Here is a 15616-nt window from a genome sequence, read left to right as displayed (position 1 = left end):
GATACTGACAATGCCTTTTTTTTTTTCTTATTTCTCCAGATTTCATACACTCACTAAGGCAAATTATCTTCCTCTAGCCTTGATTCCTTTACCTGCCTCCAATTAATGCAAGTAGTTTCATATCCAAGGCACAGCCTGCATACCAGGACAACAAAGCTACATATTTTTCATGCTCTGTTTTGTGCTCACACAGCATCCTTGCCCTTGAATTGCTTTAATTACTCTCTGGGTTCCCTGCAGAGGCTTAGCTGGTCATGAGACCCGATGCCTCTTGTGGGGCCTCTTTCTTGCATTCATACAACTGTACCTGCACTCCAAATTTTGCAGAATAGTTATGGGTATGTTTTTTTTTAATTTACTCTTAGCCAGGCAGTTGTGTTTACAAAACTTTTCCAAATGTAGGCCTGGATAGCACTTCACCTCATCTCTGCAACCGGTTTTCCCCTTGAGTTTCTCTTCTTTAAAGAATTTTTACTGCAGTGTGCAAGTCCAGTGTAAGGTGAGTTCTAAACAAAGTTTACGTTTGTTCTTTCAAAGAAAATTATTTCTTCTTGCCTTTGGTATCTTTGGATACTCCTGTATTGTACAATGAAACATTTTTACAGATAAAACTTTGCACTAAAAATTTTGCTAGTTTATTTTCTCTTGCAATTCCCTCTGAACCAAAGCTTTCTTCTTCAGATGTCTCCGTGTGGGTCTCCCATGTGTAAAAGATGACAAGATAAATGAGATTTTCAGAGGAATTACCTTCACTAACTGTAAAAGTCAGCTTTTCCTAGTGTACTTTCACTAAGGTTTCTAACGTTTTAGTTAAAATACAGCATGGCTTAGAAAAGCAAAAACTGTATTTCATTTGTCCTCAACAAAAGCTAATGCTCCACCCCCTCTCCCTTTCCAACTGTTCCAAAGCAAAGGTGAGTTTTGCACGGTGCTAGGGGGGTGTTTGAGCTGCAGCACTGCCAGCAGTGTGCAGACTGGGCTCACATGTGGGAAGGCTTCTGGGACCTGCTGGCCCTCTTAGCTGTCACCACAGCACCTGTGAGCACCCACTGTCCTCGCAAGTGCTCCGGGAGCAAGATGAGAGTCAGAGGCTAAGACAATGAGCAGAGCAACAAAATTTTATAAAAGTTTTATACAAGCAAGGCTCGCAGATGGGGCTGCTGTTGTGTGCTTTCTCTGGGCACCATGAAGCTGAGCTTTGCTCAGCCCTGGCAGGCTCTCAGCACAAGCCTTCTGTTGGCTGTCTGGGGTTGGGCTGCTTCTCAGCAGTACCCACTGCTGGTTGGTGTATGGCGTGAGCCCATGTGGCTTTATACAGGTCAGGTTTTAATTACTTTGTCACCTTAAATAGTAGTGGAGCACTATTTTAGGTGCTGTGCTAAATTTGGTTGTTCTTTTTAAAAATCAAAGCTTTCAGGAGAAGAAATTACTCAGTGGTATGGAGAAAAGTTAAGGACATTCTCCTTTGTATCATTTATATTAAGTGTTCAGAAAACTATATTAAGGTTGTAGGTTGTTAGGACTTTTCAGTACTCACCTGGAGTCTACACTATGAGACACAGACTGGTTTGTCTGCTACAAAGTGAGCAAGTGTACATTGATTCAACCTACAGTGAAGGCCATGCAGCTGTAACAGATACGTGTAAAAGCAAAGCCTTACACAGCTTCCTTCTGGTTAATAACAAAGCTTTTCCAGGAAAAAATTGATGGCCAGTCATGAAGAAAGGGCAAAATTAAGCTGCTGTCATGAAGGAAGCATGCTGAATACTTATATATTTTAACACTTGAATCCCTACATTTACAAAATCCAATATTTCAAAGACGTATGCAATTCCTGTGCTGTGATTATATAGTGTCTTCATATAAGAACACAGAATATTTAGCTCCATTTAAATCCTTTCTAAATTGCTGGAAGTTAAGATGAATAAAACCTGATTTTTGGGCTTGTAGACTTCTACTGTCAGTAGCAGAAGCATTTGAAACATAGTTATGAAGCCAATGGGTGGTACGCAGACAACAGTGCTTGTCTGTCTTCCAGCTTTCATTTATCATTATATTCTTTTACTGCCCTTGTTTTTGCCCTGCTGTACCAGGGACCCTTCTAGCAATGCAAACTCAGTGCTCAACCCCAAGCAAAGACCTAGGTTGTGTTCTGCCTGGACTCTTCTCTCACCTTTCTTCAAGGGGGAAAAGTGTGTGAGGATTTGGTACTTGTCCATGGTAGGATTGGGGCAGGGAGGTGGTACCTGTGTAATATTCCCCTGCCCTTCATTTGCATGTGGGAAAGAAATGTAAGACAAGTTTGTTCTGGTGCTCTCTGAAGAGGATAGACATATGTGTGATGTGGCTGTGCCATTTGTCTTGGATGAGTGCTGCCGAGTATGCCCATTCCTCCTGCAGCATGTGCCTTGGAATACGGGAATGGGAAGGAGGGAGGCAGGCTTAGCACTGCTCAGAGCAGAAGCAGTGGTACATGTATACATGTCCTCGTGTTTGCATTGCCTGTTTCGGATGCAAATGAACACGAGCCTAAGGCTAAAAAGAAATTCTGTCCTTTGAGCCACGTGGTCTCTCCAACTGTAGTAGGGGTGGAAGCAGTGGAAACAGCTTTGGTGCAAAGAGAAAAGCATTCATCTGCTTCTGCATCTCCCCTCCTCGCTTCCACCAGCCCATCTCAGGAGCTGCGTGGAGCTGTTACTGTGACAGGCAGGTTTTGAGGTGGGTGGAAATTTTCTAGTGAATACTTCTCTCAGAAAATACCATTTGACTGAGTCCAAAACTTCTTATGGTATAATTTGGTGGAAACGTGCATACTAGAAGGGGAGCTTTCTCAGTGATGGCAATAACTGTTGTGGTTAGCAGAGAACTCCTGTTCCACAATAGCCTATATGGGCTGGTAAACTTTTTTTGTGAGGCTGGAATTCAAAGCAGGGACTTGTATTCACCTTTATACTTGGCTAACAAACTCTGAGCTACCACAGGATGTCCTCTGTTTTTTCAGATGAAGTCCAAAGCTGGGAGAAGCTTTGAAACCTCAAACTTCAAAGGGGTGAGAGGGTGTTTGGTGCTGTTGTGCTGCCCCCCAGAATGTGGACTGCCTCTCAGTGCATGGCAGTGACAGCAACATGGTGAGGAACTCCTCTGATGGGAAACCTTATGTAGCTAAGAAAACAGCCTCTGGCTCAGCATGAGCTTGGCAGGTATCGTTATATCCGAAGTCACTCTCTTCTGTGCTGCTTTATGGCTGTGCTCATGAGCAGCTGTTTGGCCAAGCATTATGTCTACCTTGCTGTTGGGATCAGGATTGCAGTGGGGCCAGTGGTCTGCATCAAAACCTCTAGTCCTCCTGGATGGAGTGAATTTGTTTGCCAGCACTGCAATGCCAATGCACAACTTTGGATTGATGCAGATCGGTGCTGGTTAGGCAGCGAGGAACAGCAGCCACCCACGCCTGGGACAGATGGACTGGGGCGTGGTGTTGGCTGTTGGAAGTCTGTTGAAAACGAGCATTTCTTCATCCTGGCTAATGGAGTTTCCTGTGTTCACGGGGAAGTGACTTGGTGGAATAAGCTCACTTCACTGCCTGGAAATGCTCGGTGGTGTCCAGGCATTCCTCTCATAATACAGCCCGGGGACTTCTGACGGAGCAGACCTAGCAAGGCATCGGTTGAGGTTTGAGTTTCTGGCATTACAGGCTAATTGTGTTTGTAGATGATTCCAATACAGGGACAGGAAGTGGAATCCATAGATATCAAAATGAAAAATGCACACAGTGGAATTTCACAGTCACACAAGAACTTGTAACCTCAGTACAGTTTGGCTTAAATAATGATCCACAAGCAGGGAAGAATGTCCAAAATAGCTGACCTTCTACTTCTGGATCACCTATCATGGATAGTTTCTCTCTCCTAAAATGATTAAATTGACTTCCACACAGGCATGATGTGAAATCTTTAAAAATGTTCTTGTAATGAAATGCTGGCAGGCATGGAAGGAAGCGTGTGCTCCAATAACACTGCAAAATGGAGGCAGAGGTCTCTCACCAACAACAGACATTGAAAACAACCAGCTCAACCCTTCCAGACAAGAAAGTAGGGCTTTTAAATTAGGCAATAATTCTGGATTTCATCAACCTACTTTGCCACTTGCAGAGGCTGCATTTTGATACCCAAGTGTTTGCTATCCTATATTTATTCTTTCTGATTGATGGTTGGTGAAGTTGGGTTTGTTTGAATGCCTGGAAAACGGGGGCGAAGGAACTAGAGCTCAGGGAAGATTAAGTTTAAACTGGATTCTAATGGATTCAGGGGCTGAATTTCAGATTGGTCAGCCTACTGCCAAAAAGTTTCTGATGCAAATGAATTTGATAGCTGCTACTGACGTTCTTCCAGTTACGTTCTTCCAGCAGAAGTGGTGTCTGGTAAGGCAGTTTGCAGATGCTCCCCATGAAGCAATTCCTGAATTAATCCAGCAGGTCTCAAACTGTAGAAACACAGGATTTTTGAACCTTTTCTTCAGCATGATGCCAATGAAGAGAACGCATGGAGGTCAGTTTCTTGGTTGGCTTGTTATTTCAAATACTGCTTCAGTGGAAGATATGCCTCCCTATGTATTGAGCATTATTGTAATTGTGCAGGGGGAGCTCAGCTGCTGCAACCAAATCTAAATCTGACAGAAGGGAGTATGGTCTAGTACCATCTTCTCTCCCCTAGCTGGGAGGAAGGAGGTACTACATCCCTTCCTCAGAAACACAGGACAGAGCTGGTGTAGGGATGGTTTCAGCTGAGAGGGATTTTTCAGGCTTGCTGAAATCTTTTCTCTGCTCAGTCTCCTGGGGGAGCAGGCGCAGTGAGCTCTCCTCCGCCCAGCTACCTCAGCCAGGCACTCTGACAGGCACAGGTTGGTGCGGATTGCATCTGATGTGAGGGTGGGATAGAGCTGAGTGCAATCTGTGACTGGGATTTGCCAACAAGGCAGCAATTATAGATATGGGATTATACGTGCAAAGGGCCACTTCCACTTCTCTTATCATTTCCAGAAAGAATGACAGGAGCCATTTTAGGATGAGACTGCTTGTCCTGCTCCGTGTCAGGGGCTGCACAGCAGGGATCCTTCCTTAGCGGTATGAGAAGATTAAAAAATCCAGAAGGAGACAAGACAACTGTGTATTACCCCTGGTTGCTGCTGAGACAAAATAGTGAGAAAAGCACCATCTTTGGTCCAGGTCCTGGCCTAATATCACCTTATAATGCTGACAGTGTCATCGAGCCTATTCAGAAAGCTAAACTTGCTTTCTTTCATAAGAGTTTCTTAGGGTTAGGACAGAGTAGTGTATTAGGGTAGGCTGCTTTTTCTCAATGGATGTTCAGAGAGCATCATCTGGGAGAGCTTCCAGCTCATTCTAGCATCTCTTTCCTTAATAGAAGTCAGTATGGATCAGAGCCACAAGTTATTTCTAGTATATGGATTGCCAGAGATCTAAAATTAATATATGGGCCATCTTGTCCCAAGAGACCAGCATGGCTGTGGATAGCTTTCTTCAGAAAAGCCCATCTATCTGTCTTTGCATGATAGCTTTCCTTCCCGGGTAGGAAGTAAATACAGGCTTTCTAAGTTAGCAAGGACATGACAGTTTGCACTAGCTAAGCCCAATTTGGATGTGGCTGAGATGAAAAAGTGGGATTTCTTTAGAGTTTCCTCTGGCAGAGAAAAGTTTCACTAGCAGTCTTGGTCAAAGCCTGTATGAATCTGTTTCCTAGCAGAAACGTGCTCCTCTTTCCTCCCACTTCTGTTGCAATCTCTTCCAGAGGATAGGTGGTGGTGGGAAGGAATGATTGCATTGGTTTTTAGGACTCGGTTTGATGTGAGCACCCCAGCCCGAGCTCTGTGCTGGCTGGAAAGAATGACATGAGGAAATAAGATCGCAGAGCCTGGGGAGAAGCTTTGCAGACCACCTGGCCTTCAGATTCCTGGCACTGCTCAAACTTGTCTCTGTAGGAAATCCATGTTCCAAGTCAAGCTCAGGTCACATGAGAAAATGAATTTGGCAGGAATATTATGAGTCCCTACTGATCTGCCAACAAATCCACCCCAAGCATCTTGCTCCATGGCTCTACTCTTAGAATAGAGCAGCACAACTGACAGCCCAGCATAGAAATGTACTTGCAGAAGTGCCTGGAGGTGGCTTCTGCAGGATTTCCCATGAACCAACGCTGCTGCAAGCTGACTTTCCTTAGCACCACATTCTCTTTTTACAGTAAAACCAAAGGCAAGGACTGAGGAGGGGCTTGCAAGCAAAGAGAATTAAGGTGGCAGGAAAAAAGGCATTCTTCCTCCTTAGCTTTCTGTGCTCCTGCTGTCCTAGGAAGACTTTAGTTCTCCTGGGTACTGTTTAGTCACTCAAAAATGTACAAAAGTAGGGATAATTCATACTTCTATGCCCACCTGACCTCCTCTGACATCATTAGCAGCAACTGGTGAGATGTTGCCGTGTGCATTTAAGTGCTGTTTTGTGCATTGTTTTTCCCCAAATATCTCAGCTTTGGAGCAAGGTGCATAACGAAAACGAAATTCAAAATGACTCTGGCACAATTATAGCAGAAATAAGCAGCTATTGAGCTTAATGTGGATGCCATGATGGGAAATATAATCTCATTTCCACTTTCTTTCATCTTTTGTGTTAGGTGCTCCGTTATCATCTTTATGTGGGATGTTCAGAAATTTTATTGCATTGAACATATCTGGGAATTGGAAGTCTCTTTATTACAGGAGGCAGAGATTTTGAGATGGGCTGTCAACAACTTTCAGTGCTTTTAACATCCCTTCAAGGTGACTGGATGATGCACTTTGCACAGAAGTGCCCCTTGGGGCACTATAACTGGAAACACAGGACTTCCTGCTTAGGCCACAAATTTTTGAAAATTAGAGGCCCATAATTAGGTACCTAAGCATAAGCACAAATGTAGCTATGAAAAGTCCTGATTTTCAAGCAGTTGGGATAGGATCTAACTGTGTGCATTCAAGGTTGAAACTCTGAGTTGTGGTGTTTCCTAAAGGAGCTGAGTAACCACGTCTGAATAGTTTTCCTTTAAATTTGTGAATGCATAAATCTGTATGTGTATTGATATATTTATTTATATATCTTACATTCATAAACAAAGACACAACCAAGTAAGTATATTTATAAATATTTCTAATTAGGTTACCTAAGTACTCCTAGGAGACAATTAGAAATAATTATTCATTGGAGTGGAGAACACTGAAGAAAAATCTCCTTGAAAAGCGACTAAGACTGGATGGGTCTCTCCCTTGGCAGCACAAACAATGTGGTGGGTATGGTTGTCATTGCACAACTGTAGGTGAAATAGTGTTGCATTTTCCTTCAGATTCTTGCATCCAATGCTCTCCTTTCTTTTTGGGGTCAGGTAAGGACTACAGGTGTGAGGCTGGGGGCAGAGGCTGCAGCATACTCAAGGTCTGAAGTCGAAGAGCTCAATTGCTGTTCATTATGTTTATGCTCTTCCAGCTCCTAAACACCACACGTCTTGGGGCCATATCTGCTCTGTGACTCCAGAATGTGGGCAATGCTCCTGCTCCAAGTTTACACCCACCAAATATGTGAGCAACAAGGGCATGCAGCAAAGATGTTGAAGCAGCTGCTGTTTAAAAGGCAGTCTTTGGTGAAAGAGCACCTGCTTGAGGCTGAACAGGGTATCCTTCATCTGCCCTAGAGAGGCAGGTGGAGGTGGCTTCACAGGGGTTTGCACACTGGAGATAGTTTTCAAAGTGAAAACTTTAATTTGCCAGTGCCCCCCAGATTTGAAGAGGCTGAAGGGAAGGATGGAGACTTGGCTCAGACCAGCACTCTGGTGGCCACGAGCAGGTAGTCTGTTAACGTGTTAGTTAAACTATGTAGTAAAGCTGAATACGTACATTTCTTAGCAATAAAAAGGACAAGACAAGGGATCTGAGGATCTGCACAGTGGGAGAAAGGGAAGCTTTCCCTTCTGGCTGTGCCTTGCTGCCATGGAAGATTTCTGTGTAATTTTGGACCCACAGTGATCCTTCCAGGAGGATCCCTGTGCTCTCCCAGAACCTGGAAGGGGATGAGGAGAGGCCAGGGATGGCCAAGAGGGTGGTGGGGTGCTGCTGGGTACGTTGGCAGCCCTGTGTGCCTCTGCCCATCGCTTTCCACAGGAGCCACCTGATGGTGCTGTCTGCCCAAGTTCCTGGACGCGCTGCCTGCTCTGCTCCTTGCGGGCCTCTGGGCCTGAACGGGGATCTGCCTCATCGCCGCGTGTTTAATTAATACATACATGCTAAAAACGTGTCTGCGTCTCCAGCTGGTCTCTGGCGGTAGGAGCTCACCTTTCTGCAAGGCCCCGGGGCAATAACTGATGGGTATTTTTAAGCTCGATTTCAAGAAAGCGCTTTGGAAAAGGTCTGGGGGAGGCAGAGCCTGCATGCCTCTGCGTCTTGTGTAGGCTGGCGATGGCTTGCTAGGTTTTCCTAATTTATTTTGCATTCTCCTCACAATTTCCATTGTGGAGCTTTCCCGTACGAGGATTAACCGTCACAAGCGGTGCAGTGCAGTGCTGGCAACCTCCCTGGAAATCACGCGTCCTGAATAACGATGAGAGCTGAAAGCAGGACAGAAAATCCACCCTTCTGCTCCCGAAATCATCACTGCGCCATAGCACCCCAGGCAAAGAGCAGTGCTTGGGCACACCCCGTGCCCACAACCTGCCTGCCTCACAGCCCCCTCCCAGGGGCTCACGTTGAAATGCGTGGGTAAGGCAAGAAATGCAAACTGTGGGGCTGCTTCTGCCCAGTGCTGGGCTCCCTGTTTGCTCTGAAGGGCACGGGCTTATGTGTGTGATCTTAGGGACCAGGTCCCTTGGTTAAGGACCGGTAGCACTGATGCTTCAGTGGAGGTGCAAGGGACCAGGGGTGACTGATGCTGGCTAGCAGCTGGGGAGTAAAATGTAGCCCAGCCACTCCGGCCTCAGGCAAGCACTACCACTGGGTCTCTCTGAAGTAAACAGGCTGGCTCTTCATTTGTTTTTCCCCGTCAGGATGATGAGTCCAACTAGATTCCTTTCTGTTTGTGTTTGCTGCTTGTCTGTGCTGACAAAACATGCGTAGTTTGTAGCTCCCTCGCTTCAGCTGGCTGCCGTTCCATTTTAATGTGAGGCGCTTCATCAGAGGTCATTTACTCAGTGTGTTGCTGGGCCATTTACAAATATGGGCTGATGAATATTTCATTGTCGTTCACCAGGAATTCTGTCGAAGGCTGGTGCTTCGTGGCAGTGAGTCAGTACGTGATGTGCTTAACCTGAAATTGTTTCGTCGCTGCATCTCTCATCGGATGTGCTAATTGCTGACGTTGAGGAGGGGAAGTTGATGGGAGGAGAAGGAATAAATATGTATTAATATAATAATAGTCTTTATCACTCCTTGATTCTACTTAAATATTCCTAGAAGCACTGCTGCTGGGGGAAGAGGATCTTCTAATGAAATCACAAGAGCAGACATCCCTTCACGATCGCTCTAAGAGCAATACCCAGGCTGGCTTCCCTTCCCGCGGTGCCACACCTCCAGGAGGGAGGCTCTACTGGACTCAGAGTCCCTCTGAAGAGCTAGGATGTTTGAGCACTTGCAGCAGAGTAGGTGGTGGAACCAATTTATCTCTCTGCAAAACACCCAAGTGGAAGCGGGGCACTGTATGCAGGGGACACATGCTGGTGTTAATGCCTATTTGAGACTGCAAAGAGCCTGGAGCAATGGTTCTGCAGAGGGGGATCCAGGCCATTTATCTCCAGAGTCCAGTGATGATTCAGGCAGCAGCATCATTAGGTATTTTATTGCTGAGCCAGCTAAAGGAAATGGGCTGGGACAGAGTACCAAGGTTGACAGCAGGGGTCTATACAAGCAGTTTACCTCTCAGCTACCTGCTGGGAGGGAAGATGTTGCTGTACCATGGCAGCAGAAAGTCCCAGCTGCGTGCTGGATTTCTACAGGTGTGCCAGTGGCAATGCCTCACTTGCTGACATGGGAAAAGCCAGTAGGAAGGTATTTTCACGCTAATGTTGCATGCCACTGTAAAATGGTCTGTGTAACACTCTTCTGGATTTTCTGGGCTATATTGATTTCATGGTGAAAGATGTTTCACTCTGATAACTAGTGCTATGGGGAGCGTTAAGACACACTGTGTTTCACTAGTGAGAAAATAATCCAACCAAAGAGCTTCTGTAGTGGTCCAAGCTTCTCCAGCCCTCTCTCTTGGTGGTGTTGAAGTCAAGCTACAGGGGTCTGCCAGTAACAAAAGTAAACGTGAATGTGTCAAACATTGAAAAGGGAGAAAAGGCCACGTGTGCCTGGAAGTCACCCAGTAGCCTGCATGCTCAGAAATTTCTCTGCTGCTCAGACAGCAGGGATGGGCTGCAAAATGTGCTGGCTTCTCATTTACTGCTGCCGTCTGGTCATTTGCTGTTTCAGAGATATATAAGCTGTGATATATCAAATTTGATAGCTCTGTATGAATTGGTGGGTGATCTTAACTCAAATGAGGAGGAGAAAGATTGGTGTAGTTTGGAAGGCAGAAGAATGGAGATTAACTGGGTATGGACAAATGAGAGAGGCTCTTTCCACTTTTCCATCTTAGCCTGGTCTACACTATGCAGTTCACAGCTGTCACTACTGACCTTTGTCTTGCCATTATGCAACAGGCTAGTGCATGCTGTGCTGCAGGTAAGGTCCAAGTGGCAAGCCCAGTTGGGTACCCTGTTTTGTGGGAAGCTCGTGCCATGAACTGGGCAGAACAGACTGGATCTGGAAACTGGGCAGATGTGCAGATGTGGAATTAGAGTTTTCTTCACCAGCAGGCTGGCGTTCCTGGGACTGAGCAGGAGTTTCATGCTGGTGACACTATCTAGTCTTCCACAGGCAAAGGGGCTGACATTGTACTCATGGTACAAGAACTGGCCCTCAGCATCTAACTGCTTGGAAGGAGATGTGGTCTGAATCATAGAATCATTCAGGTTAGAAGCGACCTCAAATACAGCATGTTATTTTGTTTTTAGAATTCTGTGAAGTCTGTATTGCATGGACAGTCCACTGCTGTTCTAGTCAAGTCCGCACATATCTGTATGTGTGTATATATATACATACATATGTATACACATGTATTGTGTTTTTTCTTATTGTGTGTTTTGGTGTAGTTTCTGGAAGCACCCCGAAGAGAGGTCTGGGGCTGGTTCCACCCAGGTACTTTAATCTCCATCCAGCTAGAAGCTTCACACATCTCTTGGAAAATCAACCTTTTGGACTCCTGTTAACCGTTCTGTGTTTAATCTCTACTTTTGCAAGTAGGTTTTGTTTGCTTGATTTTTAAACTTAACTAATGTCTTCAGGGTTTTTTTGGGGCTGGTACCCTACAATGCAAAGTGCTCACTGAAAAATGATAACGGACAGACTAGCTTGTAAAAGGATAATATGGAAGCCTGGAAGTTAGATGTCTGGGAACTTTATGCCAATACTGATGAAAGAAATAAAAGCAGACAGTGTGGGGAAAAAAAAAAAAAAAAGTGAAGGCACGTTAGACTCCATCATAGTCTTTATTAGGCTTCTTAGTAGATCTTTTTTCTCTATAATTGGATTTTTTTTTTTATTTGACCAATTGTAATGAGGGAATTAAACTGATTCTGTAATCAGCTCTTCCAAAGCAGCTTGATTAAACCTCTAGATCTTTAAAATATAATTAATAACTTTTTGTAGAGAGAGACTTCTGTGGGTATGCAGGCATATGTGGGTGGTTACTGAGAATACATGGTACTCTAACCACTTCTTGCTGTCTCTCTTTCACTCTTTCTGATGCATACAGATATTATGGGCCAAAATTTGCCACTTCTGTCATCCCAGAAATAAACAGGACTAGTCATAGGGCAAAACATGACTTACTACAAATACATGTAATAGAAACTGTACCTGAAGAAGGAAAAAAAAATGTAGTTTTTAATAACAGTTTCCAAAGTTAAGCGTGAATGAACAAACATTATGCTCTCTGAAAAAAGAATAATACCATTCCAGAAAAAATTGGTGAAGGGAGAGGAATTACAATGAAAATTATTATTTGAGGCAAGATGTCCAAATTTTGATTCAGGGTTGGTTTTCTCAGAATCATAGTTTACATTTCCAATTTTTGTCATGCTACAGTTTAACAGTACTCTGAGTTAGTACTGAGTTAAGTTCAGATATTGCACAAAAGAGTAAATAGCACATATTTTAGTTTTTTTACTGTACTCCATTAGTCACTTTTCTCACCAGACACAGATGATGCATGCTCTGTCAGCCCATCTTTCGGTTGATGTTTTTGCTTGTCTACCTCTTATGTAAGCCTGGACTGTGAGAACCATAAAATGTGTTTGGGACCTTGGTATAATCTGTTTTGAGCCCCATGACTTTACCTAATTGTTTCCAGGCTAATGGCTGGGCAGGCAGGCTGGTATGAAGTGTGGAGAAACCTGGAGGGAAAGGAAAAAAAAAAATCCCTGTTTTTCTCTTCCTGTTACCAGCCCACATGGAACTGCTTGGCTACTCCTGTCTCCAGCAGCCATGCTGTGGCACCGAAGTTCAACTGCAGACTAAGCTGTGTTAGCAGGGTCTTTGCTATGAAGCCTAGGGAGGTGGATTTTCCCCTCTGTGCTGCACGTGTTAGGCCATATCTACTGCACTGTGCCCAGTTCTGAGTCCCTAGCACAAAAGGGGTATTGGAAATTGGAGTGAGTCCTCTAGGACAGGTAGGGGTCTGGGGCATATGATGTACAAGCAGAAGCAGGATGTAGTTCTTTCTTCATCCTGGAGAAGGTGTGGAGTGTCTAATTACTGCCTGCAGCTGAATAGTAGGAAATTATAGAGAAGATGTAGCCAGATGTCCACAGCAAAAGGGCGAGAGGCAACAGACACAAGTCACAGCCTGAGAAAGTCCAGCCAGGTAGAGGGATGATCTTCACAGGGGGGCAGTCAAGCATTGGAAGAGGTTGCCCAGAAAGGCTGTGGAATCTCCATGTTTGGAGATACTCAGCTTGGAACTTGGACTAAGTAACCTCCAGAAGTCCCTTTTTACTTCAATTATTTCGTGTCTTCACGACTTTGAGAGAGAATTCAAGGAGTGTTTTATGCAGTCTGTACTGCCTCTGTAATGCCCCAGAATGACTTCCAGGCAAGTCTTTTCCATTCCTTTCAGAAACAAAAATCCCTCAGGACTCTTCATACCACAAAAAACTTTGCCAAAACTCTGCAAGCTGCCACTCCTCACCCCATGCACACTCAGCATTTTTTTTGCCTGTGTTTTCCAATATGTGACAATGGCTATTAGATTCATCTCTAGCTGAAAACATCTGCTTTTATAAAGAGCCTGAATTGGTATAAACTGCACATGAAGATTAGGCCTACCTTAGCCCTGTGCTTCCCAGGTGTCTCCCTGTCTTCTTCAGCAGATTCTTATAGAAAGCTCTGGCAAGTCTCACTGAGGGACTTGTGAGGGAGGGTTCTTCGCTCTTTTCACCAGCAGATGTTATTGATGAACTCTCTCCTCAATTTTTTCTTAAGGTTTCAGCCCACTAGGCTTAAACAGACTGCAAATAACCACTGTGTCAACATTTAAAATGAAACAGAGAACTTGGCTTGGGTCTCAAGAGGATGAAGTGAGCATCCATTCTTTGAGATCAACCAAATGCCATTTCATCCATACCGGCATATCTGAATAGGATACAGAGCAAATAGGAATTTTTCATGAATTTAATTTTTGGAAAAAAAAAAAAAAAACAAAACCAACATCCCTTATTTGGGAGAACAAATTACAGAGGACTTCGTTTGCAAGTCATGAGCATTGTCACAGGATCATAGGATAAATTAGGTTGGAAGTGATCTTGGGACATCTCTAATCCCACCTCAGGCTCAAAGTAGGACAGACAATGATGTTAGACCAGGTTACTCAGGGCCTTATCCAGTTGGGTTCTTAAAACTCCAAAGAGCAAAAACTGCACCACCTCTTTGAGCTGTGACTCTTCCAAGGAGGTCAATTGTTCCAATTTTCTGGAAAAATGTCAGTAAGCTGAAGCCCTGGTTCAAAGGAACATGTTGCATTGTCAGCAGAGAACTGTGAGCAACCTGACTATGGCTTGAATAAATCATTAAAATGTCCTCCAGCTTTCCTTTTGTAAAGTGGATCCAGTAGCACTGAAGGTGCCAGAAAGACTATCCTAGTTCGAATTGCAGCTGAGCTCTGATGCAGTCACAAGTTCTGGCTCTCTCCTTTCCTTCAGCCCTGGAATTCATCCAGTTCTGGACAAAGTCATGCTGGCCTTAAAATCCACAGCTGAACTCTGTGGCAACATATTATTTTATCATTATTTTAGAGTGAATGAAAGAATCGATGAAGGCACTCCCTTGCTGGCAGTTAATAAAGTTCAGGGTTTCTGTCTTGAGAACTCCTGAAAAGATATTTTAAGTGTGAAATTAACCATAAGCATTGCAGCATGTGTTAGGTTAGCATCAAGGTGCCACAAGTTTTATTGAGTTTGACCCAGGATTCCCTGGTCTGAAAGTTCACGGACTGTGCTCAGGAGGAAGCGAGACAACTACCAAGTTTTGGATCAGCAAAGTTCCTGAGCATGGCATAAGCACTTGCAAATTTCCCTCTGAAAGTCTCATAATTTCTGTGGTCTTAGTATTAGGATAACTTCCATGAGTAAGTGAATAAATCTGTGATGGGAGTGTAACAGGAGAGCAGTGTGGTAACTGAGCTAATACTGGTTGCAGAAGCTTTTTTAAGGGTCTGCTCAGAAGCCTGACAAAGACTTCTTCTTCTTTTTTTTTTTTTTTTTTTTGATTTGAAAAGCTGCAAAAGTTTCTTGTTTCTTTGTCCCTGTCTCCTTTTCTATGCACCAGAACTTGATGAAGCACCTTTTCTGGGTGAGCTTCAACAGGATAGATGAATTTCTGGCATTTATCTTGATGCCCAATGCCAGGAGAGAAAAAATCAATATTTAATAATTCCTTCTTAATACAGCCCTCCCATATCCCTGCTCAGAATATTCAAGGTCACCAAGTGCCGTTCAAAGGCATGGAATAGTAAAAGCTGTGCTCTGAATGCTATCACATACTGCATGTTGTTCATCTCATGGGTTGCCTTCAAGGACGCCCTGTGACAGCATATAATAATACTCTTAATCTGATGCACTCAAATGGCTTCCTTGTTATATGAGTACAAGAAACAACTTTTTTTTTTTTTTTTAATTTTAACTGAAGTACATGTTTCCTATTGATAATGATGCCCTCCAGCAGCCTACTTTAGTAGAAGCAAAGTTTAATCAACAGCTTTCCAACAGCCCCTCTCCTCCCCTGGGTCTGTCTCAGAGCTCAGGCATGGTGGCTTTCTCTTATTTGCCCATTGCTGGAGAGGTCTGTCTTTTTGTTCTTCTTAGAAATGTATGGCAAGCTACAATTTGTATTTTGCGATCAGCTAAGGAGATAAATGTGAGACAGTCTCTAGCCTGTTGGGTTTACAATTTCACTCAATGGTAAAAATCATCAGAAGCATGTAAGTAACACGGGT

The sequence above is a fragment of the Anas platyrhynchos genome, chromosome 2, assembly GCF_047663525.1.
Source record: "Anas platyrhynchos isolate ZD024472 breed Pekin duck chromosome 2, IASCAAS_PekinDuck_T2T, whole genome shotgun sequence".
Classification (NCBI taxonomy): Eukaryota; Metazoa; Chordata; class Aves; order Anseriformes; family Anatidae; genus Anas; species Anas platyrhynchos.
Note: the sequence above shows the minus strand (reverse complement) of the source record.